The sequence below is a fragment of the Canis aureus genome, chromosome 12 (genome assembly GCF_053574225.1).
Source record: "Canis aureus isolate CA01 chromosome 12, VMU_Caureus_v.1.0, whole genome shotgun sequence".
Taxonomy (NCBI): domain Eukaryota; kingdom Metazoa; phylum Chordata; class Mammalia; order Carnivora; family Canidae; genus Canis; species Canis aureus.
In genome coordinates, this window is record NC_135622.1 from 51,134,816 (window position 1) to 51,160,611 (window position 25,796).

The 25,796-nt window shown below is 37.3% G+C and overlaps 1 long non-coding RNA gene across 4 annotated transcripts in view; it reads right to left on the bottom strand.

Annotated features, from left to right (window-relative positions):
- The window catches only part of LOC144324701 (uncharacterized), a 136,868-nt gene that overhangs the window by 109,374 nt on the left and 1,698 nt on the right, over window positions 1-25,796 (bottom strand). For all 4 annotated transcript variants that reach the window (XR_013390136.1, XR_013390134.1, XR_013390133.1 and 1 more), the window contains exon 2: window positions 13,206-13,341. This is a non-coding gene — a long non-coding RNA (uncharacterized LOC144324701). The remainder of the gene's footprint in view (window positions 1-13,205; window positions 13,342-25,796) is intronic.

Genomic DNA, 25,796 nt, shown 5'->3' on the forward strand with positions numbered 1-25,796 from the left:
AATTCCCATCAACTGTTTATCAAAATATTTGATATTTTTTCTCCTTGGTAGAATTAAAGACTTGCAAGAAAGGAATGGTTTGGTATGTCTGCCATTTCAAGTCAAATTTGAATACCAGGGGATCCCTGGGTGGCTCAGCAGTTTAGCACCTGCCTTTGGCCCAGGGCGCAATCCTGGAGTCCCGGGATCGAGTCCCGCCATGTCAGGCTCCCAGCGTGGAGCCTGCTTATCCCTCCTCCTGTGTCTCTGCCTCTCTCTCTCTCTCTCTCTCTCTCTTTCTCTCCCTCTCTGTGTCTATCATGAATAAATAAATAAATAAATCTAAAAAAAATTTTGAACACCAGCTGAAAGCATACTTCTTCATCCAAAAGTCAAAAGGAAATGCAAAACTTCACCCATTTTCATATTCTTAATGTTTTATAAACTATAACCAAAGTGTTTTTGTAGAACAACAACAAAAACGAGAGCTAGAAGGAAACCTGGCAATCTGGTAGAACTAGATCACCTGACAAATGCTTAAACTGGAGCTCAAATAGGTTAAATAAGTGGCCCAAGCTAGATCTTTGTTGAGCCAGGACAAAAGTCCAGGACCATGACTCTCAGTCCGATTATATTGATAGATACTGGAGCCCAACAGCTGATTTACAATTATAACACAGTATCCTTCCAGGCTTCCTCTGCAGCTGGTCAATAGAACACATTAGTCAGGCTCTCCATCTACAATCTTTTCCTGCATCACCTCTCAGGATCATGTACAATCCCTAAAGTCCATGATTTTTCTCTCTGTTGTACAAAGGAGACATTAAGCCCAGAAATGAATGAGAACTCTCTGGAGGATATAGGCGGGAGGACTAGCTTAGCTCAAGGATGGCTCTCTGGAACAGGAGAACTGAACTGAAGAAAATCCGGGCACCCTCTCCAGCCTGGCATGTTGCTTGACATTTTCGTCAGTGAGGATCCTTCTTTTTGACCAAAGATATCTTCAGTTTTCCTAGAATCTACTTTAGTTTAAAATAACCTCATGCCAGGAGAGCCTGGATGGCTCAGTGTTTGAGCATTTGCCTTTGGCTCAGATGGTGATCCTGGGGTCCTGGAAGTCCTGCATTTCCCTCTGCCTGTGTCTCTGCCTCCCTCTGTGTGTCTTTCATAAATAAATAAATAAATAAATAAATAAATAAATAAATAAATAAATAAATATTTAAAATAAAATAAAATAACCTCATGCCAAAATGCACCTTGGGATAGGAGCTTAAAGAGACAGAGCAGAATAAGAGGTAGTGTTTATGTACATAAAGCAGTGCTGATGTACATAACGCTTTAGCATAAGGCATAATCTAAATTGGCACTAGAGTAAACCTAGTTTTCTAAGAACAAACATTCCCTTGATGATGATCTAGCCTTCCCTTCCCTCACTCACCACAAAGCATACTTCATTCCACCTCCTCAGACTGCTCCTCATTCTGCAGACAGAATCTATATAATCCTATCTCCACACTTTTGTTCATTGCATATTTTGCTAGAATGACTATTCTTTTATCCATATCAATTTACCAAAATTTACACTTCCAGTAAGATCCTTTTATTTTTTTATATTTCTCTTTTTCCATGTGTCTTTCCCAATCTCTAAATTTAACATAATCCGTTTAGTTCCTATGGGATTTTTCTTTGTGTCTCTATGCTACATTTAATGTTGCTTTTTGTTTGGTTGGCTTTGGTGGTAATAATTCCCACAGAAGAATATCTCAATTAGACTATGTAGGGCTAAATCTGATTCATCTTTCTAACTTATCAGTGGCTAGCACAGTGGTTGGCACACCATGCACACTAAAAACACATGTGCTGAGTTTAACCTAGTTAATGTCCACACTAGAATTACAGAAGATTTTGTATTATTAATTATTGATGCTAATTTTAGCATTTCTGGTGCAGTAGCAATTCCACTTGCTCCTCCTCTTCTTCCTCTTCTCCTCTTTGAATCTTTATTATGGTTGTTGTTGCCATTGTTATTTTTATCACTATTATCTTGATCAAGAACTCCAAAATATATTGCCTGTAAGACTTGTCAACATAACTGGACATACTTGGCTGCTGTATGAAGTCTATAGGTCTTGGCTCCATTTGGTACAGCATGAGATAGCATCTCCTCTCTTAAATCAACCAAGAGTCTGAGTAGCAGAGAAAGCCTCTGACCATGCTTCTTTTTGCCATGGCATATATAAATTATCCCTGACCATTAAGGCATAAAATAAAGTAACCTTAAAAAATGCAGGAAGCTATAAATTACCCTGAAAATGTTTTAATCTCTCACTATCAGCTCTTCCTTGGATCACAATCAAAGTGTATCCCATTTAAAGAAGCCCTTATGGGTTTCTTCTCCAGCAGAATGCCTTGTTTCAAATTAATGTCTGGGATGGAGGAAAAGCCATTTATGTTTTGGTGTAACATCTCAAAAGGATATATTTTATATTCTCAATTAAACTGTGAACCCCTTGAATTCATGTTGTTTCCAAGTAAAAAACTGTTGAGAAACAATGGCCATTTCACATACCAAAGTCTTATCACAAAATATTATTTTGTAAAATTGTCCAAACAACTTTCCTAATACAGCTGTTTGAACATCTGGATGACTCCATTACAAAAAAAAAAAAAAAAAGAAACTTCTCTCCCTGTATCTCCCCATCCCTCCGAGGCATCTCCTACACCAAGGCCTTTATGACAAGTGATGACAGTAGACACTTTAGTTTTCCAAGTCAACATCACTAGGCTCCTCATCACTGCAATAAACCAAGGGTTGCTTGAATAGAATCCTGTTTAGAAAGTGCTATTTATAAGAATAAATAAAATGTATTTGTTCACAAAGAAAGCAAAATATTCAAACAAAATTGATAACTTATCATGTTAATTAACTATGCAATATATCTACTTGTATGTGGTATTTATAGACATTTATACATATATGTATTTATCTATAGATTTTGATTATATCCACTTCCCAACATTCAGACTGTCAGCAGTTTCTTAATTCGTTGCAACCTATATGTGAACTCTACTGTACAATGAATGATCACATTTATATTTGGGTTCGTAAACTGTTCATAAAATATTTTTAGTGCCTTATAAAGTACTTGGCTTATGTTATTATAAAAAGCAGAAACGTAAGTGATACATCTTACTAAAATCCAGATTTTGAGATACTGCAAATATACATATTTCCACAAACTCATCAGAAGTGGACCTGGAGCATTCTAAAGAAAGCACAGAAGGTTCTAGGTCTACTTTAGTGCATATCCCCAGTACTTAGTCCAATAGTCAGCACACAGTTGGTATTCAATTAATATCTATAAGCTAAATAAACAAAGTAAAAGGTAAGTCTTATAGGAGGCAATATGGTATGATGGGAAGAACAAAATTTGAGTCCTTACTTCAATGTCTCCTGGATGCAAAATTTAAGGTCACTGCCTATGTCTCTGATCCAAAGCTTCTGTCACAACAGTGATTCTCAAGACATGGTTGTGAGAATTAAATGAGGACACATGAAAGTCTTCTTAAAATAATAATACTCCATCTAATCGGTGCCACCTATGTGCAAAGCAATTTCTATGATCTAACCTCTAATTCTCGTAACATTTTTTCCAACAGGAATTAGTATCTCTGAATTTAAAAATACATATATATATATATATATATATATATATATATATATATATATACAAATACAAATACCAAAGTTTCCTACTTCTGCTGGTTTCAATTTTTTACATTAATAGATGCAAGTGACTCTTTCCCTAACCACATTGTAACCACTCAGTCAGAGGCAAGCACCTGGACAGAAAGTAGGTGAGCCAGGTTTTGAAGGCAAACCAAAATGTGTGTGAAAGTGCTCTGGAAATATATAAAAGTACACCCAGTGAAAGATACTATTATTAACATAATTTCATATCTGGTTCAGAGGAATTAGAACAGTCATTGAATATATTTCCTGATTCTGGAAGCCCTGTGTGATATTCAGGTTTCACTTACAGCATGTTACAAAGCATGGCAGGACAATAAAGTGGTGGTAAGAAGCCCGAATAATATGAAATCACTCTTTCCTACAGTCCTGGGAATAAAGGAGAGAAGGAAACTCAAGAACTTGAAGACTGTGCCAGAAATTCCATTTTGGAAGGAGGATGCTGTCTTCAAAGCAGCTAATGCCTCCCACTTCTCTCTGTTTTGATATACAGCCCGTCACCAACTTTGGTGAAACTATTTCTCATCCTCTACAACAACCTAAGAATCAGATCCCAACTACTTCTGGGGAAATGCCACATCTCCTAGGGCAAGTGAGAAGAGAACATTTCAATTTTATGGCAGCATGAGCAAAAATGTCATCTAAAGGAGCCTGGAGGAAAAAGAGAAGTAAAATATTATAAATGAACATTCCTTCTTCCTCAGCGGAGGGAAGAAAGAAAGAATTTAGGGCCAGATAAGGAACTCAAGCCAGAGATACTGTAGCATTTTACAGCCTGAGGTCACCAGGAGGGGGACAGGAGGAGGCCAGGACAGAGGAGTAGAGCAAGTGTTAGGCCAAGAAGTGTAGGGGAAATGTGTGGAGTTAGTCCTTGGAGGCTGCCGGGTGAGAACAGGGAAAGAGAAATGGGGAGGCAGCCAGTGAAGGTGTTTGGGGCTGCTTGAGAATATCAAATTTCTTTCTGAGAATAATGGGTCAACATGCACAGTGACAGATTCTAAATCAAGAATAAACTAAAAATATTCGGATAGCCCAGAGGGAGATTGCTACCAAGAGTCTTCTCTCTCCAGGCAAGATAGGTTAGTTATGTCAGATTGCACCACCCCTGGAATGAAATATATGTGCAAACTCAGCAGATATAAAACAAATAATATAATAATTCAAGATTTGGGAACTGATTGGAGAGCAGAAAAATGCAAATTTCAAGACTCCAAAATGGTGGGGGGATGATATGAGTGGTTGTGAAATTGCAACGTAAGAGTTGTACCATTTATTCAGGGGTTGGTGAAAATTCCCAGAAAGGAACACATGGCAAAGTTGGCTGTGATGAGTCAGGACTGTATTCACCAAACTCCATGAGTAGAAGAAGAATTCCGAAAATTCCAGCAGAAAGCATAATGAGGCTACAAACTGGGACCAGGGGACTCCATCAGACTCACATCTTTCACTAAACATTGAAGGCATTGGAAAGCTTTTGAATCTGTTTTTCTCATCTACCTGAAAAAGCTGAATTGTAGCATGACAGTTTTGCTCTCAGATTGAAGAGAATAAATATTTCTTCTCCCTCTCCAGCTCCTAGAAGTCAGGAAATTTCTCCAGTACTTTCAGCGACACATTCTAGAGTATCTTTGTTGTTTACTTTTTTTAACTTGTCAGCTTATTAAAAAAGACATTCTCTCAGACAATCCAAAGAGAAGTCTGTATCTCTTTTCCACTTCTAGTGCCTCAATCTCAAATCCCTAAACCACAGGCATGTACATAGATGGAGAACTGGAGCTGCCAGTCTGAATGCTAGTATCTTTGAGCATGTCTACCCCAGAGAAGTAGAGAAGGCCAGTTTCTATTGTGAGGACCACAAACACTAAAATAAAAATACTGATAAATTAGCATGAATTGAGTGTAAGATGTTATTCTAATATACTACTACAGTTTCCCTCACAATAATCTTTTGAGATAGACAAGTATATTCATCACCCATTTTTTACAAATGAAGAAACTGAAACACAGGGAGAATAAAAAATTTGGCCGAGGTCATATAACAAGATTAGCACTCAAGAAGATTGACTCAATGTTGTCAACCACTGTGTGATAACTTGCCAATGTCCAAGTGCCAGAAAAAAGTGCTCAGGGCTTTGGAATACAATGTACTCTGTACTACCAAAGGAAAAGTTTCACCTGATTTTGTAGGTATTTTTCTTTCAGCTCAGAAATACACATTCATCTACATTAACCCATAGCACACTGCTACAACGATTTACTTAAACATCTGTTTCTCTGCCTAGTGTATGAGCTGCTAAAGAGCAATGACTAGGGGACACCTGAGTGGCTCAGCGGTTGAGCGTTGGGCTTCCTGTGGGGAGCCTGCCTCTCCCTTTGCCTATGTCTCTGCCTCTCCCTCTGTGTCTCTCATGAATAATTAAATAAATCTTTAAAAAAAGAGAGAGAGCAATGACACAATGACATTGTGGAGCATCCTCAATGTCTAGCATATGACTAGGAATATCACTGGTAGTTTATAAATTTAGTTAAAGAAGTGAATAAATTAAAGTCAAATTATGTTTTTATTCTTTCATTATTCTTTTCATTAATTTACTATGGGCCTATTATGGACCAGATCCCATGCTAAGCACTGTGAACAACAAAACGAATTAGTCATAGTTCCTGCCTTCAATATGTTCTCAATCTAATCAGAAAACCAGATGAAAAACTGGAAAATTTAAATAGAGAGTAAAACGTTTTTTCACAGAATGAAGTATGTGGTATTACAGGAATATAAAGAAAGAACACAAACCTAGCCTGAGGCTGTCGATCAAGGCTCCCTAAAAACGGTTTTGAAATACTCTCTGGGAATTAGCTAGGCACCAGGGAAGCATGGACATGGGCCAGAGAAAATGAGGGGGCATTTGGGCACTTGCATGTGGTTGGATGTTGATGTAGTACAGATTATGAGAAGTCCATTGGGAAAAAATACTAAAAATGCAACTAGAGGTAAGATTTAAAGAGCAAAAAAAACTGTTAAACACTGAATTTCCTCCCCTAAGATCATGGGGAGTCATGGGTATGTAGCAAGCAAGCAATAGAGTAGGACTAGAAAAGATATTAGTTCCACTTCAGATGAGTCATCAGCCAGAAAGCTAGCACTGAAACATCAGGAGAAAAAGTAAGCAAAGGACCTGTCAGGAATGGAGAGTAGGTTACAGCTCAATTGTTGGATGTGAAGAAGCAGAAGGGTAGAAGGTTAGCACAGCAGTATTGGAGTCATACAGAACCACACTCAAATTTCATCTCTTTCACGGAGTCCTTGTGTGACCTTGGGCAACTTATTTAAATACTCTGTGCCTTGGTTTCTCTTTCTATACTCTGAGAATAAAACCACTAACCATGTAAGATTTATCTAAAGATTAAATGAAGTAACATGTAAAACCTCAACTAGAAAGGGAGCTGAGGATTTCCTGGCACTATGCTGACAAGCTATTGCCAAAAAGCATATACGTTATATAGGGAAACTCTTACCTTCCTCCCCATCTGAGCATTATATAGGTTATTTACTCTGCATTCAAAACTTACATGGTCAGTGTTGTTATTGTCAGAGAACTCAGGATACAATGATAAGGGGCACTCTCTGAAGTATTTCAGAAGTAGCCTTTCTCTGTACTTTCCATGCTCTGTGCCATTGCTCATGTCACATTCAACTTCACCCCCTCCACTCCACCATTTCCTAAATCTTGTGCTGTTGAGGATTTCATCCCTATTATTACCAATACCAGCTACCCCATTCAAGTTGTTCTTTGCTTGGTGTGAAACTCCCTTCTGGGATCCATCCTGATAAACTTTGAGAACCTCAGCTGGTTAGAAAACCCATGCCCTACCTACACGTAGTTCAGGATACCAATCATCACTCACTGCTTATACCAAACTTGAGATTCTCACTTCAAGCAGCCTATTGCCAATTATGCAGATGAACTGGACAGCCATCAACCATACTAGCAAGAAAACTTCAGAACTATCAGTTCTATTAAAACACTTTTAATTAGAAGACTAATCCCAGGTCATCACTCTATTTATTTTTTAGTGTTTTTATTTTAACTGATCTAAAGATGACAAGGAACTTTAGTAGTACTACTGTTTGCTCACTCTGGGTTATGGGTTAATCTATCTCAGGACACACAATCACCTATATTTACCTTTAGGCACATGGTATGCCAATTGGTGGCCTAGCCTATGGTGGTGACCCTGGCTCAGATATCTGCAAAAAGGAAAGGCTCCACTTCTCTCAAGTCTGCCCAGGAAAGTGAACTTGACCTCCCATGGATGATGGTTGGGGAGAGAGGAGCACTTGTGCAAGGAGATGATTAGATTCCAGTCGTGACTCTTCCATCCAATTAAGTCTTAGGCATTTCCTTTAGTCAGGTCTACACCCAGCAAACTTTGTACTCAGGATACTGACTCAGCACACAGTAAATTCTAAAGATGCATACATATAAGAGGAGAAATCCCAGGCATCAGAGAAAACATAGTTACAAAATGCAACTTAAAATGCTAAAAAGTACTATAATAAAAGAAAGTCCAAACATTACAGAAAGACCATGGAGAGTACAAGTATAACACAGGTAAATAACTTCCTTACATAAGAAACTATTATACAAATATTATTACATGGACACTATTGTTATCCTCATTTTACAAATGAAGAAATTGAGGCTCAGAGCTTAAAACTATACCTTAACCAAGCACTGAAGGAAAGCCTAAGGTACAGATTGTTGAATCTATGCAGCCCCTCAATGGACCTTAGGAAAGCTCCAGCAATATCTCACTACACATAGTCATCTAAATCTCCAAGAGGAGCCAGAATGAACCTAGCAGATTCAGAGATAAGTTTTCTATCACATCCTCAAATGTCCCAGATGACTGTAGTCTGAGAAGGTCCTAGCATCTGACTTCAACTCAGATCATGATCTCAGGGTCCTGACATCCAAACCTGCATGGGGCTCCACGCTCGGCATGGCATCTGCTTGTCCTTCTACTCCCTCTGCCTTTCTCCTGACTTGTGCTCTCTCTCTCTCTTTCAAATAAATAAAATCTTTTTAAAAATAAGTTGAACAATACCAAGAATGAATGGGCACACAGAATTGTGAATTATTACAACTCCCTTGTAGAGTCATTTGGCAACTCCTATGATGTTAAAGACATATATACTCAACAATTCTACTCCTAATGTATGAAATAGAACAATGATTCTCAAACTGGGATTATTGACTCATTAATAGACCATAAAATCAATGTTGTAGATAAGGAGTAACACTTTCATAAATTAGAATCACATAGCATAGTGTAACACAGTATGGCAAAGAATAGGAAATAACCAGAAATTATCAGAAAATAATCAAGGTAAGTATTATTTTATGAAATTTCAACTTCAATCATATAAATACATAGAAATACAAAACATAAAGGTTATAATGTAAAAAGCATGTCTTACTGCATTAAAAAAATGTTTAAAAAATACTACCCTAAAGAAATCCTTGCACATGCGCATAGGGAAGTATCCAAAAAAGGTCAACTACAACAGTTTTTATATACAGTAAAAAATTAAAAACAATTTCAACGTTGATCAACACAGAAAGGAATAAATAAATTTATGATACAACCATATAGTGTAATACTACACATAAGTGAAATTAAAAGCTAGAGCCAGGTAGTGAATCTCAAAAACAAATCTGAGAGAAAAATACTACTTGATTCAAATAATGTAATATAGTTCACACAGTTAAAAAAAAATTGCAAAAAAATCCTATATCTTCTTTAGCAATATATATATAGCAAAAACATCAAGCATTCATAGAAATGACATTCATTAAAATGAAAATAATGGTTACTTTAAGAGCAAAGGAGAAAGGGATGATGGGCAGGGCATTCAGGAAGTTTCCCTTTATTTTCATTGTTCAGCTCTAAAACTGAGTGATAGATAGATAAATATCCATTATATTATTCTCCACAATTTTTGTATATTCAAAATATTTCATAATAAAAAAGATAATTCTGGTCGCCATGTAGGGAATATGTGGGGATGAAAGTAGTAAAAGCAATAGCCAACAAGAGATGTTGGCAGTGGTCTAGAAGAGAAACAATGGAGATTATTTGGGGTTCAAGAGGCAGTATGCAAGATGAGGAGAAGATATGTTGGATATTTTTTGGAGGTGGAAGGAAAAGTCTTGGTTGTGAATTAGATGGGAAAGGGAGTGGTGAGGAAAAAGATAAAAATTAAGACTTCTTCCTCATTTTCACCTGGAGTAACTGTTGGGATGGTGTTAACTGGCATAGGGAAGATAGGCAGAAACAGATTTAGAAGGAAAAATCAGAAAGTTCAGTTTGGATTTGTCCTGTTTGAACTGTCTATTCAGCATCCAGTACAAACATCAAATAACAATTGAATATAGAAATTTGAAGCCAGGACTGGAAAATACAGATTTGGAAGCTACATGCACACAAATAAGATTCTGCTCTTCAGTGTGCATCAGTCTCCTTGATGCACTAGGTTCTTCTATTTGTTGCTAGAGAACATTTCTCATACTTTGCAATTTGTTTTTCCCTTGAGCCTTATGAATAAAAATTGCTTTTTATCTTTAGTCTTCCAACTTGAAGCTTCCAAATATACTTTAAGAATTTATCTACTGACAAACCGTCTGCTTCTAACAGAGTCCAGCAGTCAACAACAACACTATGCTAAACAGCCACTACTGGGCCCTCATTCATCATCACAAACATTTATGGAGCATGAGCAAATTCTATACACAAGCACTCTGTCGGATTCCTTTGGGAATGAAATTGTCTCTTAATACCATCACTGACCTGAGGATATGAAATATAATGAAAACCAAAAGATACACACAACAATCATCCCACAACATTCAACTTCTCTTAAGTATTTTTAAGTGCCTACTATGTGTCAGGCACTACCCTAGATCTGGGGACTATTACAGTGAGCTTGACACTTAATGCTGGTTAGAATTAAAAAGCAAATGAAAATAAAGTAGTATCTCTAACAGCAAATGGAAAGCAAATAAAAGTAAGAAGTCTAATAATTAAAATAGTAGAATATCCTCCAGATCATGAGCCAGCACCCTTTCTCTGTAAAGGTTCAGATAGTAAAGATTTTAGGCTTAACAGACCATACAGTTTCTCTTGCAACTACTCAATTATGCTATTGTACCACAAAAGCATCCTAGACAACATGGAAAAAAATGGCTGTGTGCCAAAATATATTTTTATGAACACTGAGATTTGAATTTCATGTCAATTTCACACTCACAAAACACTAGTCTTTTGATTTATTTTCAACTATTTAAAATGTAAAAACTATTCATCAGTCACAGACCATACAAAAATAGGAGGTAGGCTGGATTTAACCATGGGCCATTGGTTGCAAACTGTTGCTCTAGATCAACTTCGCAATTCCACCTCAGTTATAAGGGTAAGTTACATAATTTGCAGGGCCCATTGCAAAACTAAAGTGTGTGGAGATCAAACATCATTCAGAATTTCAAGACAGCTACAGCAGAGCATTAAACTCAGTGTGGGGCCCTTCTTAGTATGGAACTCTCTGTGACTATACAGCTCACATATCCACAAAGCTGGGCTGTCATGTACTTATATCTTAATTGCGTTCCTATTTTCCTGGATATAAACTGACTGTCATAGACAGTATTTTAATTATGTGCCCCTAGCATCAAGTATTTATTTGAATTCTGTATTCTAGCAATTCTAACATAGTACCCTAGCACATAGCAGGTGTTCAAACCAAAGTTAGTAGGATGAAGGCAGAAAGCAGGAATGACCAGAGTTAAAAGTTTTGTATATTTTATTTCTTGAACCACATAGAAACAATGATATGCTACTGTCAGGGAATGTTCTAGTTCCCTTGAAAACCCACTAAGAGGTCTACAGATAGGCATTTCCGGAATTTGCATTATAAAACCAGCTTGATTTTTCCTTGCAACATTTTTTTTTTTTTATTATTGGTGTTCAATTTACTAAAATACAGAATAACACCCAGTGCCCGTCAACATTGAGTTCTCTTTCTCCAGCCTCATCTTTTCTCCCACCTGGTACCTCACTCTCCGGGAAGAAGCATCCACTTCACTTTCAAACATGCCAAGTTCTCTCAGCTATTGGAGTTTTTGAGCATTGCTTCCTCTTCCTGGAAAGATTTGCACCACCTCCACCTGGGTAAGTCTCAGTTTCTTTCACAGTTTTGTCATATCTCTCCAGAAGCCTGCACTGGGTGCCCGTCCTGTGTCTCCAAGACTTTCTGTCCCTGTGTCAGAGAGCTAATGGGGAAGTTTTGAGACTTCTTTCCCTGCTCCTCCAATAGGGTTGGGCCAGCTTGTCAGAAGCAGGGATACTAGGGTATTCATCTTTGTTTCTTAAGAGCTTGGGACACAATAGGTGCTCAGTAAATGTTTGATAAATCAATGTGTGAATGAGTGTATTGAAAAGCAGTCTAGTAAATGTAGTCTGCCTAGGTCTTTCAACGACTTATTTCCTTTGGGAAATCAAAACTAAAACAGCAGCCTGAAGCCCTCTTCTCAGAAAAACAACAGCTTACAAAGCTCACAAAACTCTGGCACTGTATGCCCTGCAAGGAGTGTTGCCCATTGTGGATGGGGAAGGCAGCTGTGGCCACCCAGTGGTCACTATTACAGTTCTCAGCAAAGCCTCAGCAAGTCTGAGGGGAAAGTTCTGCATTTGTCTTCCTCTTGTGTCATCACTGTTTCATTCATTAGGCAAATATTTATTAGGTCCTAGGCAGTGTTCTAGCATGGGGACATGTCAGTGAACCAAAAAAGTCCTTTTTCTCATTAAGTTCACTCTCTAGTGATGAAAATAGACAATAAACAAATAAGCACACAATAAATGTCAGTTGATAATAAGAGTTATGAAGCACAAGAAAAGCACAGTGAGGGACTTGGGGATGGGTAGGGACAGTCCAACTGAGGGTGGTCAGGGAAGGCTGCTCTGATTAGGTGAAAATTGAGCAGGAAACTGAAGTAAGGGTGGGAATGCAGTCCCTGAAGGGCAGGGGGGAAGGATGTCAGAGCCCTAGGGTAGGAAGGAATAGCAAGTGGTCAGTGAGTCTGGAGTGCAGGAGGAAGGGGACCAAGGTCAGTGACAAAAAAGAGGTCAAAATCTAGTCAAGGCAGGATCAGGAGGTTTTCAAAGGCCATGGTGAGGACTTTGTTCTTATTTTTTCAATTCTCTTATTTTGCTTTTTAAGATAATAATAATAATAATTAATAATAATAATAATAATAATGTAGGTTTGGAGAACCTCTTGAATCCAGACATTGCATACTTACCTTCAGATTTTCATATTTTAAAGTACCAATATGAACCAAGTAGAAGAAAACATGCAGTTTTCCCCAAGATTCTCCTGGAGAACTTCAGCTAAGAACTCAAAGATAAATTCTTGGCATACCTTTGGGTAGCACCCATCATATAATGCATTGTCATGTAGATATTCACGTAAGTGGTCAAATCATAGCCTTCAAAGTCTACTTCAATCAAGTATGTCTTGGGTATCAGTCTTTTTTTGTGACCAGCATTTAGGAAACCTAGAAAAAAAAATCTTGCCTAAAATGACTAATATTTAGATTGTACATACATATTTAAGCAATTCTTTATTCAAATGGTTTTTTTAAAAGATTTATTTATTTATTTATTCATGAGAGACATACACAGAGAGAGAGAGAGGCAGAGACACAGGCAGAGGGAGAAGCAGGCTCCACTCAGGGAGCCAGATGCAGGACTTGATCCTGGGACTCCAGACTGCGCCCTGGGCTTGGGCTGAAGGCAGGTGCTAAACTGCTGAGCCACCCAGGGATCCCCATCTTTATTCAAATGTTAATCCTGCTCAGGGTCTAACCTCTGTCTCAATGTGTCCTTAGTAGAGCTGAAATAGAAATCACAAAGCCCATCTCATTCTGCAAGCAGATCTGGGTTCAAATCCTAGCTCTATGACTTCCCTGCTTTGTGTTCTCAGGCAAATTTCCTAATCTTTCCTCTTCAGTTGTGTCATCTGTAGAATGACAATACTAATAATAGTGCCCACTTCCCTGGGCTACTGGGAGGCTCACTGTGCCCAGACTATAGTAGGCATTACACACGTGTTTGGTATTGTTAATGTTTATAATAATATATGATTGTATATTGGATTCTGAAAATGCTATTTTTATAAAAATTAAAAGGAATTTTGTCATTTATTTTCAAATTGAAGTTAATTCCACTTTTAAAATGTCCAAATTTCCAAACCCCAAAGCCGATATGATCATCAACTTCTCTAGGAAACTTTCTATCCATAAATGGTTTTAGAATGAATGAAATCTAAATACTCTTAAAGCAACAATTTTATAATTTCAATGATTAATCAAGGCATCTGTGTCCTCTTTAGTCCACATAACTTGCTGGGACGGTGGTTGGGTGGAGACTTTTGGCTGTTCCTTTGTATCTATATGCCTCATATTCCTCTGAGGAGGAAGGGGAGGATAAGGGAAAGGCTAAACTGTGTGGTCCTAGGAGATCCACCACAGTTTGAAAATGTGACAGTTACAAAATCTGAGATCCCATGGTTACCTTGTATTCCTATAGCTCTTTAAAGTCATAGAGGGCTTAAAAGCAGATTCCAAAAAAATATAGTTAGAAAATTAATTTTAATCCAGTGGACATTTCTTCCTTATATAGTTACCTAAGTAGATGTTGGGACACAGACACTTTTTAAGCCTGTGCAGGAGACATTATAAAAGCAGAGTAGAGTAGCTGCAATGAAAGCCTTATAGTCTACAAAGTCTAAAATACTATCTGGCCCTTTATAGAGCTTTCCAATCTCAGTTCTAAAACAGTGTCAGTCCCATTGTAGGTGCTTAAGAACATCCATCCTGGATGGATGATTGAATGAATGAATGAATGAATGAACGAACGAATGAATGAATTTAACCTTCATGACAACTCAATTTCATAAAAATTTTAAATGGTGGAGTTGAGATTTGAACTGAGTTTAGTAACTCCAAAGTCATGTCTATTCCACTGTACCATATTTCCTTCCTAACAGAACTCCCATATGTTTAGCACTCTACCATTTAAAAGACATGTTATTCATTCTTGTTTGACATTAGTGACAACCTTCTCAGAAGTTTTGCCATTGTCATCCCCATTTTTTAGATGGGGAATCAATTTCAGAAAGGCAAAGTACTTTGTCCAGCATCACTCAGCTCGTATAAGGAGTTTGGACTGGGTACCAGCACTCCCCTTTGCCTTACAATGTTTAAAAGTCTGTTGTTTATCTTCATTTAACATTTGTGCTTCTGAAGAGTGTGAATTTATCTTATCTTTATATCCTCAATGCCTAGCATAGTTTGTGACTATGGTGAACATCCCATATGTGATAGGTGAATGAATGGTGATAACTACAACATTAAATTGTGCAATTGACAAAAGGACAATCAGCGTGAGGTTCATTGGCCAGGCTCAAAACCTGGCTGTGTTCTAGTAGACAGATTCCAACCTTCATAGGCTCTTCTCCCTAATTCCATGCTTATTATTTATATAAGACAAAATGCATAAGTAAGGAGATTACTTTCAAATTAAAAAAACACCCCAATCTAACATAATTCTCCCTCTTAAGGTCAAATGACTTCCCTTTGGGGCGCACATATATCATCTACTTCTTTTTTAAAATCTACACACTAACAGACATACACTGTTCCTAAATTATGCTGCTCCTTCCTTGAAGAATAATGAAACATTCTTTAAACATTAAGATGATGGTAAGGGATGAAATGTTTGTATAATTTTCCTTTTTGACAACTACCATAGAGTTTACGGGAAATATGATTAATAGTATAAAAATTGTTTCTATCTTTGGCTAACCAGTATCCGGTAATGAATCAACTCATCACAACCAAAGATAACGTGTACTCTGTTCAGATTTCTTAAATATGACATGATTGCAAGTGGAAATATTCCAAATCATGAAATATTTACACAGCAATGAAAACAGTTAAGACACAATAGACATGTAGGAACATTGTTCTGGAGAGAAAGACAGACAAAAGAAATGCGTGCTGACAGATGAACAGATATATTGATGCTTTATAAGGGCCTAGGATATGTCTCAGGATAGGCATGCCTTCTTTAGGAAATTTAGACAAATTCAGAGCTCTTTCTATTTCTGAGATGCAGCAGTCACAGGATATTTGCTTTCACTTTCGGGTTATAGGATAGAAGCTAAAGTAAGAAATAGCTGCTCTAAACATTGGTCAATAATCATTTAATGCGTTTTTTTCAGTTGCTCAATACCTCTCTCTCTCTCTCCCACCCTTCACCCATCATCCTATTCCATCTCTGTCATATTTCCTCCTCTCTTTCTCCTCCTCTCCCCCCTCTTCTTCTTCTTTTGCTCTTTCAATATCTTTACCTCCATGTCTCTCCTTTTCCTCTTCCTCTCCCTCCTCTTTCCCCTGCACCCCTCTCGCTCTTTCTGTCTCATTTTCCCTGAACTTGTAGCTTTAATGCCTCAGGGTGAAAAATTGTATTATTAGCACATAATATTCAGGGATTCTTTTAAGATATTGTCAACCACAGAAGAAATTAATGGTCAAATACATGCCAAATTTCTACATATCCATTATTAACATGTGAACAATGTACTGCTATAGTATCTAATCTACTTAGACTTTGGGAACTGACTTCAAGATTCCACATTGAATTAATTTACAAAATTTGCAGTGACCCAAGTTCCTCTTCAGTGCATCCTCCCTTCCTTCTAGATTCCATTATCACTAGGATTAAATAATCAAAACTAATATTTTGTAATAGTAAACCTATTCTCTCACCAACACAGTTAATATTAAGTAAACAGAAAGAGTATTTCTAAATAGATATCAGAAAGCTGTTATTTGTATAAAACTTAACCCCCAAAATACTGGATTATCTTTAGCATAAAGATAATGAGCTGTGAAATTTATTAATTTTTAAGAACTTTTTTTATTTTGGAATAGCATAGCCTGCATTTATAAGATGCCAAGTATTGTTTACCTTGAATTCAAGAATGGATTACTTAATATTTCTCCCACTCTTCTATGATTCGAGAAATTCTTAATGAGAGAAAAATGCACTACTGTAGTTACTTATTTAAATAAAACATAAAAAATATGATAGCGTTTCTCTTAATGGTGAAAACCACGGGTGCAAGATGGAGTCACTTATGCTAGGACAAGTCACCAAACTAGGACTTAATACCTAACTTAACTGTAGTTTTGACTCCTCCAGAAATGTAGTCTTAACCACTGGTCATTTAGGAATTTTCTGGTCAGCACTAATGAAGTAATCTGTCACATGGTCAGTCTCCTCACCTAAAAGTTGATGAGGTAATCTACATGATAAGACCCTCTGCCCTACCCTCTAAAGTGACCTTGCTTGAAACAATCCTTTGCTTTTGCTAATAACTCTTGCCCCACCTTCCTTCTTAATAAAAACTTTCTATTTTGTAAAACTCTTCCGAGGGGTGCCTTTGGCTCAGGTCATGTCTTGGGGTCCTGGGATCAAGTCCTGCATCAGGCTCCCTATAGGAAGCCTGCTTCTCTCTCTGCCTATGTCTATGCCTCTCTCTCACTGTCTCTCATGAATAAATAAATAAAAATCTTCTTAAAAATAATAAAAAATAAAATAAAACTCTTCTTCCAGCTTCCCTCTACTTTCTGGATGTGAACAGACAGATTCATAAGAGATGTAACAAAGTCAATTAGATTTACTCAGTTGAATTTCTGGTGTTTAACACTATAAAACCAGCTTATTCAGTCATGGTCTGTCTTTTAAAGAACAATGGGCATTTGTATATATCTTCTTCTATCCTTGATTTCATTAGGGTCCTTTAAGTAGGAGACATGACAAACAAGGAACCGTCTCTAGTTTCAGGTTTATTCAAACATTTAAAGTGTTACTATTACTGACATTAATCTCTTCTGTGAAGCCTCCACGGCCTAAAGACTAATAGCACAATGTATTTACTCATACTTATTTACTCAAAGGCAAGAGAAGTATAAGTGGCTTTCTGGTGACAATAAGTACTTCTTCTTTGTTTATATTCAGTAAGAGCCCATTCTATGGACCTGTTCAGGGCTAAACAGCATCTGAGAGTCCAAAGAGTTCCCTAAGTCACTCAGTGAGAGGAGCCAGCTATAGGTAAAGACAGCTTAGCTGAGTCAAAACAGTGTGTCTAGTTGGTCCTGGCTTCTATTGACTTTCACTAAGAAATCAGGCAATTTTTTTCTTAAAGATTTATTAATTTATTTGAGATAGAGAGCTAGAGAGAGTGACGGAAGTATATAAGGGAGAATCTTCAAGCAGACTCCCTGCTGAGGGTGGAGCCCAGTAGGAGGGCTCCATCCCACAACCTATGAGATCATGACCTGAGCTGAAACCAAGAGTTAGAGGCTTAATTGACCAAGCCACTCAAGTGCCCAAGAAATTAGGCATTTTTGGTTCCACTGAGATAAATTCACCTATGGATGGAGCAGTTGTGGTGGTTCCCATTGACTTTATGTTAATATTGCTATCATTAAGTTAATGATAATATGTTAATATCATTATCATTAAGTTACTGTTTATGACGTGATGACTATATGCCAGGCATTCTACTAAGTACTTCACATATATTATCTCATTTAATCCTCCCCACTACTAGACTGTTATGATCATTATCCCCATTTTACTGATAAGAAAACTAAGATTTTAAGAGTTTAAGATTTGAGGGCACATAGCTAATAAATAGCAGATCAGTGTCTTAAATCTAGGTCTGTTGGATTCTATAGTTGAGGTACCCCCCATAACACACACATAAATCTTTATTGCCAATCATATTTAGTATATAGACAATTTTTGACATAAAGAGCATATAAAATGTCTCTTTTTACAATGTAGCTAATCTCTAATGTCAACCTTCCTCTTGAGTTTATTAGAACTCTGAAGCAAAAACATTGGGTCTTACATCAGGAGAAATAAGTTCTGATCTTGAATTTATCACCAATTTGCAATGTGATTTGGGAAATTCATTTCCCTCTTTGTGCGTCAGTGTTGAGATCTGCAAACTAATGGAATTGGATTATATTATCTCTAGAGTCACTCACCATTTTGAGATTCTGTGAGCTGTCCATTGGTTGAGAAAGTCTTATCTTCATGAAACGATATACTTTATTGTAACTGCAATGATCATGATTTTTCAAATCAATGGAATTTTGAGAAATCAACTTCATCTTTAAAAATTAGGTTAGGGCTGAGAAATGTAACCATCTGAGGAGTCTAAGTATAAAGATAGGAAATTCCAAACATTGTGCTAAGTGTTTTCACTAATGCTATATCATTCTAAGATATGTCACTTTACTCTCATTTTATAGAAAAGGAGATTAAATCCCCAAGAAGTAAGGTTTCTGGTCTGAAATTATGTAATTGGTAAGTGGTACAGCAGTGACTCAGACCCAGATCCCTCTCTGGAATCACAGGCTATTAGAGATGGAAGAGGTTTGGGAAGTCACATAGCCTAATGTTCTATCTAAAATTAATACTGGGGGGATCCCTGGGTAGCGCAGCGGTTTAGCGCCTGCCTTTGCCCCAGGGCACAATCCTGGAGACCCGGGATTGAATCCCACGTCGGGCTCCCGGTGCATGGAGCCTGCTTCTCCCTCTGCCTATGTCTCTGCCTCTGTGTGACTATCATAAATAAATAAAAATTTTTAAAAAAATTAAATCAAATTAAATTAATACTGGGTTGCTCAATCCTGTGAATAATTTATGATCCTTTTTACTAGGTGTAGGTTTGAAATGTACACTAAGTCACCCATGGTTTAGATGAAGAGAGAGGAGACAGACATAAAACTCATTAAATGGGAAAAAAAAAAAGTGAGATCCAATGAAATAAAGGAAAAACTAAGTTTAACACAATGATTAGGAACTCAAGGCTTAGAAACAGACTGACCTGGGTTCAAACTTTACCCTGGCACTGAATGGATATGTGACAAGCAAAGCATTTACTTTAAGCCTCAGTGGTATCCTTATCTGTGAAATGGGAATACAGAGTGTGCTCCACAGCCTTCCTATGAAGATTATATGGTATAGTCCATGTTAAAATGCTCAGCAGAGTACCAGGTACATAGAGAAAAGTGGGCTACTGTCTCTTACTTAGCTCTGACCTCTAGAACTCTAGCCTTTCTCCTTCATCCCCCACTGCCATCAGAAAGAAATTATATTTCACTAAAGACAAACTGTTCACGGTTCAATGACTGACCTCAACACTTTAACCAGTCATTCCAGGTCTATGTAGCAGTTGCATTAACAATAAACTCTTTAAGAAAAGATGAACAAGGGCAGTTGGGGTGGCTCAGCCGTTTAGCACCACCTTCAGTCCAGGGCGTGATCCTGGAGACCCAAGATCGAGTCCCACATCAGGCTCCCTGCAAGGAGCCTGCTTCTCCCTCTGCCTGTGTCTCTGCCTCTCTCTCTCTCTCTCTCTCTTTCTGTGTCTCTCATGAGTAAATAAATAAAATCTTTAAAAATATTAAGAAAAGATGAACAAATATACAAGTACCAAACAACCCCATCATAGAGCTTCAGTACTCAATACAAATCTCAGAATACTTAACAACATCATCACAGACGAGGTAGAAACCTAGGCAACCTTTCACCAAAAAATATTTGGCAAGAACTAGGAATGTTAGAAAATGATGAGGGAAGGCAAAGCATGAGGTAAGCAAAGTACTTCAGCCTCAAATATGAAGGAGATGGATGGTTAGTGATAGGGCTTTGTCAGATACTGGTAGCATGGATGATTTGTCTTGCATGAGCTTGTCTAAAACAATAATTCTCGTTTACATGCAATTTTTACAGTACTTTCCTTGGAAAACATGAGGGTTCTCAGCCCAGTAGCTCAAGTTCTTCCAAAGAACAATTAAAATAAATAGTTCACAGCTACAACAAGTTGGGCAAGGATTGAAATAATCAGAGAATGGGGCAGCCCGGGTGGCTCAGCGGTTTAGAGCCACCTTTGGCCCAGGTTGTGATCCTGGGGACCCAGGATTGAGTTCTACGTCAGGCTCCCTGCATGGAGCCTGCTTCTCCCTCTGCCTGTGTCTCTACCTCTCCTTCTTTCTCTGTGTGTGTCTCTCATGAATAAATAAATAAAATCTTTAAAAAAAAAAAAAGAATGTGTTCTTAAAAAAAAAAAAAAGAATCAGAGAACAACAAAGACAATGGGCAGCAAATGGAAAAATGGAACAGGGACAATCAATTCTAATGAGTGGAAGCATAACAAGGGGGAATAATCACATTAATGGTGCCAACTCTTTCTCTCACTCCAGAAAGGGCCTGGTTATTTTCAGATTGTCTCTTCCAACCTTCTCCCTGTCATCTCTCCTTTCATACCTCAAATTATGAGCATCTGGAGGACAGGATCACATCTTTCATCCCTGTGTGTCTGACCCTAAGAACTCAGTAAATGCTTTTTGAATGAATGATTAAAATCAGTAAACTCTAAGGTGTGCAAGCACCTAGACTTACAACACTACATTTTCTGGCTCCCTAAGCTCCATAATATCATGTTCTACAACTTGGCATGGCTATGTCTCATTGTGTATTTATTTTTTCCTCTAGGAGTATAAACAATTAAACAATGTGGTCATGAACTTCTCTGTTTGTGTAGGGTGGGAGGCTGTAGAAACAAGTTTTGTGCTGCTAATCGTCTCAGTATCCTTTGCCTCAATATTTAGTGCTCCTTAACATCACTACAAATTATTCAATTAAAGTTTGAGAGGAAATACATGATCTTATCCCCCTTTCAATTGAGAGGTTCTTCTAAGACTTTTGGAATATTTAGTTGACTATTTTTAAATCATTAAATATACTTAAAATTATATATAAGATACATTTTTGGATATAGGAAAGCATTCTAGACTAGAACTCAAAATGAAAACAAATGCTATGGGCAAGGTAGCATGGTATATCAAAAAAGTTGTTGAACAGGAATTAAACCATCAGAATTCTGGTTATGTCTCAGCTTTGACTTGTCATGTCATTTTGGACACACTGTTCACCTTTTCTAGACACATTTTCCATGACTGTAGGTTGAGATGGGTTATTAACCTCAAAGGGTTCTCCATGCCCTAAAACTGAAAGAGGCTGGTAATAATTTCATATGGAGCCAAATTTATACCACACATGTATACAATGCTCTTATATGAAAGCATACAATGAGTACCGTTCAGTTGGTTAAGTGCCCAACTCTTGATTTTGGCTCAGGTGTGAGCCCACAGTGTCATAAGATCAAGCCCCATGTCGGGCTCCACACTCAGTTGGAGTCTTCTTGAGATACTCTTTCTCCCTCTCCCTCTGCCCCTTCCCCTGTTCTTCCTCTCTCTTTTTCTCTCCCTCTCTTTCTTTCTCTCTCTCTCTCTCTCAAATAAATAGATAAAATCTTTAAAAAAGAGAGAGAAAGAAAATCTTTTTAAAATTTTAATTAATTAATTAAATAAAATGAGCCACCACACACAAAAAAATTAACTTGTATAGCTGGGCAAAGAAATGCCTAATGAAGTAACTTCATCAAGGAAAAAAATGAAAATAAATTTGGATCTGAAGGAATAAATGAGGAAGGAAAAGATTTTGATGACTTTCCAAAACTAACTCAAGTTGTTCAATAAAGTTTAGCAATATTTATTCAAGATAAAAACTACAGGATTTGAACAAGTTATTCTAATTTTAATATCCAATGAAGGCTTAAAATGGAAATTAATGCACTTACTCCCATGAAGTGAAGAAATTAAAAAAACAACCTGTAAAGTTAAGCAAAACAGTGGTAACTTACAGAAGTATTTCAGTTATTTATGACTAAGAAACTAGTAACCATAATACATATATCAGAACTATTTCCTATAAAGTAATCTGAAAAGATAAAATGTTTGATTCCCAAAAAAACAAGCCATATAAACACTTCTATAAATTCTTATAAAATACACATTTGTATTCTTGAATTGTCTTGAAAATCTAATCCACCTTCATATAACATTGGATCCATGGAAAAATGCAATAGTTTCAAAATAAAACAGAATTTCAAGTGAATTATCTGATTATGGGTATTATCTGATTATGTGTACTGTAAATATCAGAGAACAGTATCCTATAAATCCACTTAGGCATAAAAACCTCTTATCTATGTAATTCCTTGGGCTACCAATTCCACACTTCCCCCTCTGCCTACAGGTGCACCAGGTATAACATAAAACAGGAAAGGCTGCACATTCTTTTTGTTCACAGCTTTAATTCAAAACCATTTTGTCAGACCCGTTTCTTGCTGCTGACTCCACACTGCCTTCCAAGTTCTGTCTACTAGACTTGCTGCCCATTTTCATCCCTACATTACCTACTGAATTTGTCATTTACGGCCACTTTTCTAAGTTCAACCTTGGTTTCTCTCAACAATACTGCTCTTTTTATAATAGGATTATAAATACATAGAACTGGGAATGAGCATCTTTTAGAGAGTCCACATGGTCCCAAGACCTCTTGTTCCAGCATATTCCACAGACCAGGCCACCATTAGCTCTGTCCAGCCTATCGAAGAAAACAAGACCAAAATCTTTATAATCAAATAGGCAGGGTTTATTAACTGGTTAAAATCACATAATGTTAAAAATGCCTCATAACTGCCTGATTATTTTAAATATTGACTGGTATATAGAAATAAGAGTACATTTGGGCAGCTCAGTCAGTTAAGTATCTGCCTTTGGCTCAGGTCATGATCCCAGGGTCCTGAGATTGAGTCCCCCATCAGGCTAAGCCTGCTTCTCCCCCTCCCTCTGCCTGCACTCTCCCTGCTTGTGCTATCTTTCTCTCTGTCAAATAAATAAAATATTTTTAAAAAGAAAAAGTATATTCATTTGGCAGGATCATACATGATTGCTCACTTGGTCAACAAGTAATTATTAAGCACCTATTACATATCAAGCACTGTGCCAGACATTGGGATATAGTAGTAAACAAGATATATTCCATACTGTAGAATCTAGCAGGGATGAACTTTTGACAAGTAATTATGAGATGAAGGTTATGAAGTAGAGGTGTAAATACTATAGAAATGTATAAAAAAGGAGGCCTATCTTATTCTGGGATGTTAAAGAAATCTAGGTGAGGAAGTGAGTCAGGAAAAAGACTTTATAAATTATTCTACCTGAGTGTTCAATTACAAATAAAACCATTTCAAGCTGGAAAGAGGAAATGACCAGCTTGCCCCATGACTTAAAGGCAGAATGGAAAGTGGCTGTCTCTATATATACTTCTCTCTCTATCTTGCTACCTATTCTCTAAATAGAACCCTCCAAAACAAGTAATGAGTTAAAGAGACTACAATAGAGAGATAGGGGTGCCGCAGGCAATTAATCAAAATTGTTATTTGGCAACATTTAATTTAATTCAGTGAAAATATATAAAGTAGACAACATGAAGTAAAATAAAGGTTTGTATGCACTGACAGCGCAAGTATTCCTTTTGACAGTTTAAATTCAGCTCATCTTTAAAGGCTTAGTTGCTTTTTATGTTCTCCAAGAAGCCTTACTCTAGCCACAAGGAGCTCCTTCGAACTCCTGGCACACATGATTCTCTGCATTACTCCTATGGCATCGTTTATTGCATTGCCATCTTTTTGTTTTCACACTGTTTTAAGTTTGAGTATAGCAGAAACTACACATCAAAGCTTTGTGCATAGCCTTTAGTGCTGAATAGTAATCAAGGAATCATATCATATTATGGTAGGCTGAAATCTAATGTAGTCCTCCAAGATTCTAACCCCATGGGATATGTGCAATCCCTTCCCCTTGAGTTTGGGCAGGACTTTTGCATATGATGGATTCCAAAAGTAAAGGAATTTTTGCAGATATAATTAAGGACTTTTAACCAGTTGACTATGAATCAATCAAAATCAAGATTTTGCCTGATCTAATCAGATTAGCTCTTTAAATAAAACTGGAAAGAAAGTTCAGAGTTTCTTCTGCTGAGTTTGAAAGAGCCACTGTGAGTTCTACAGCTGCAAGGAAATTAATTCTGCCAAAAATCATGTGAGCATGAAAGAGCACTCGCAACCTCAGATAGCGACTATCATTCCAGCCAACGCCTTGACTGCAGCTTCTAAGATTCTGAGCAGAGGACTTGGCTAAGGGTACCCACCCTACTGACCCATGGGAAATATGATATAAAAAGTGGGTCTTGTTTTAAGCCACTAAATTTGTAGTAAATTAATATGTAGCAATAGAAAACTAATTTAGTATATATGACTGTGCAACAGTCATGTGTGCACCTGTCTTCTCTCTGAGGGACTGGAAGCTCTGATCCAATTCATCATTTTATTCCTAAAACTCAACATAGTTCTTGGTGCAGGAAAGGCACTCAACCCATGTTTTTGGATAGAAATAATTAACAGGAAAACATATAAAGAACAAAGCCTATAGGAAACTGCTCTTGGTCAATGCTTCATAAAAATTATTTTTCTTTCAGCTGAAGAGCTACCTTAAGTCTCAATTATTTGGCACCTACTTTATGACAGGCATTGTGATAGCCCCTGGTGATGCAAAGATGAATCAGATATAGCCTACAGTTAAAGGACCTCACAGGCTGTTAAAGGACATATTCAAGTAAACATTCACACTGTAATGTACTAAGGAGTAGGTTAGAGTGCAGCACAGGGTTAATTCTATGGGAATTCCAAAACAGAAGTGTCTAACTCATCTAGGGATCAGGATGGGGAGATAGGAAAGCAGTGGATGTCAGGGATAGTGACAGCAGAGCTGGGACCAGGACAGGACCTCCCCACTCTTTTGGAGGTGACTGTGAACACACAGGCTTACATCATTGATCTTAGTTCTCCCAGCAATATTTATTTGAACAGTTCAGCATTTCACTGAGTAGCAGGTGATTGAGCATGAATTTACAGAGAAGAGATCAGTAGGTGGCACAGTTAAAAAAACAAAAAAACAAA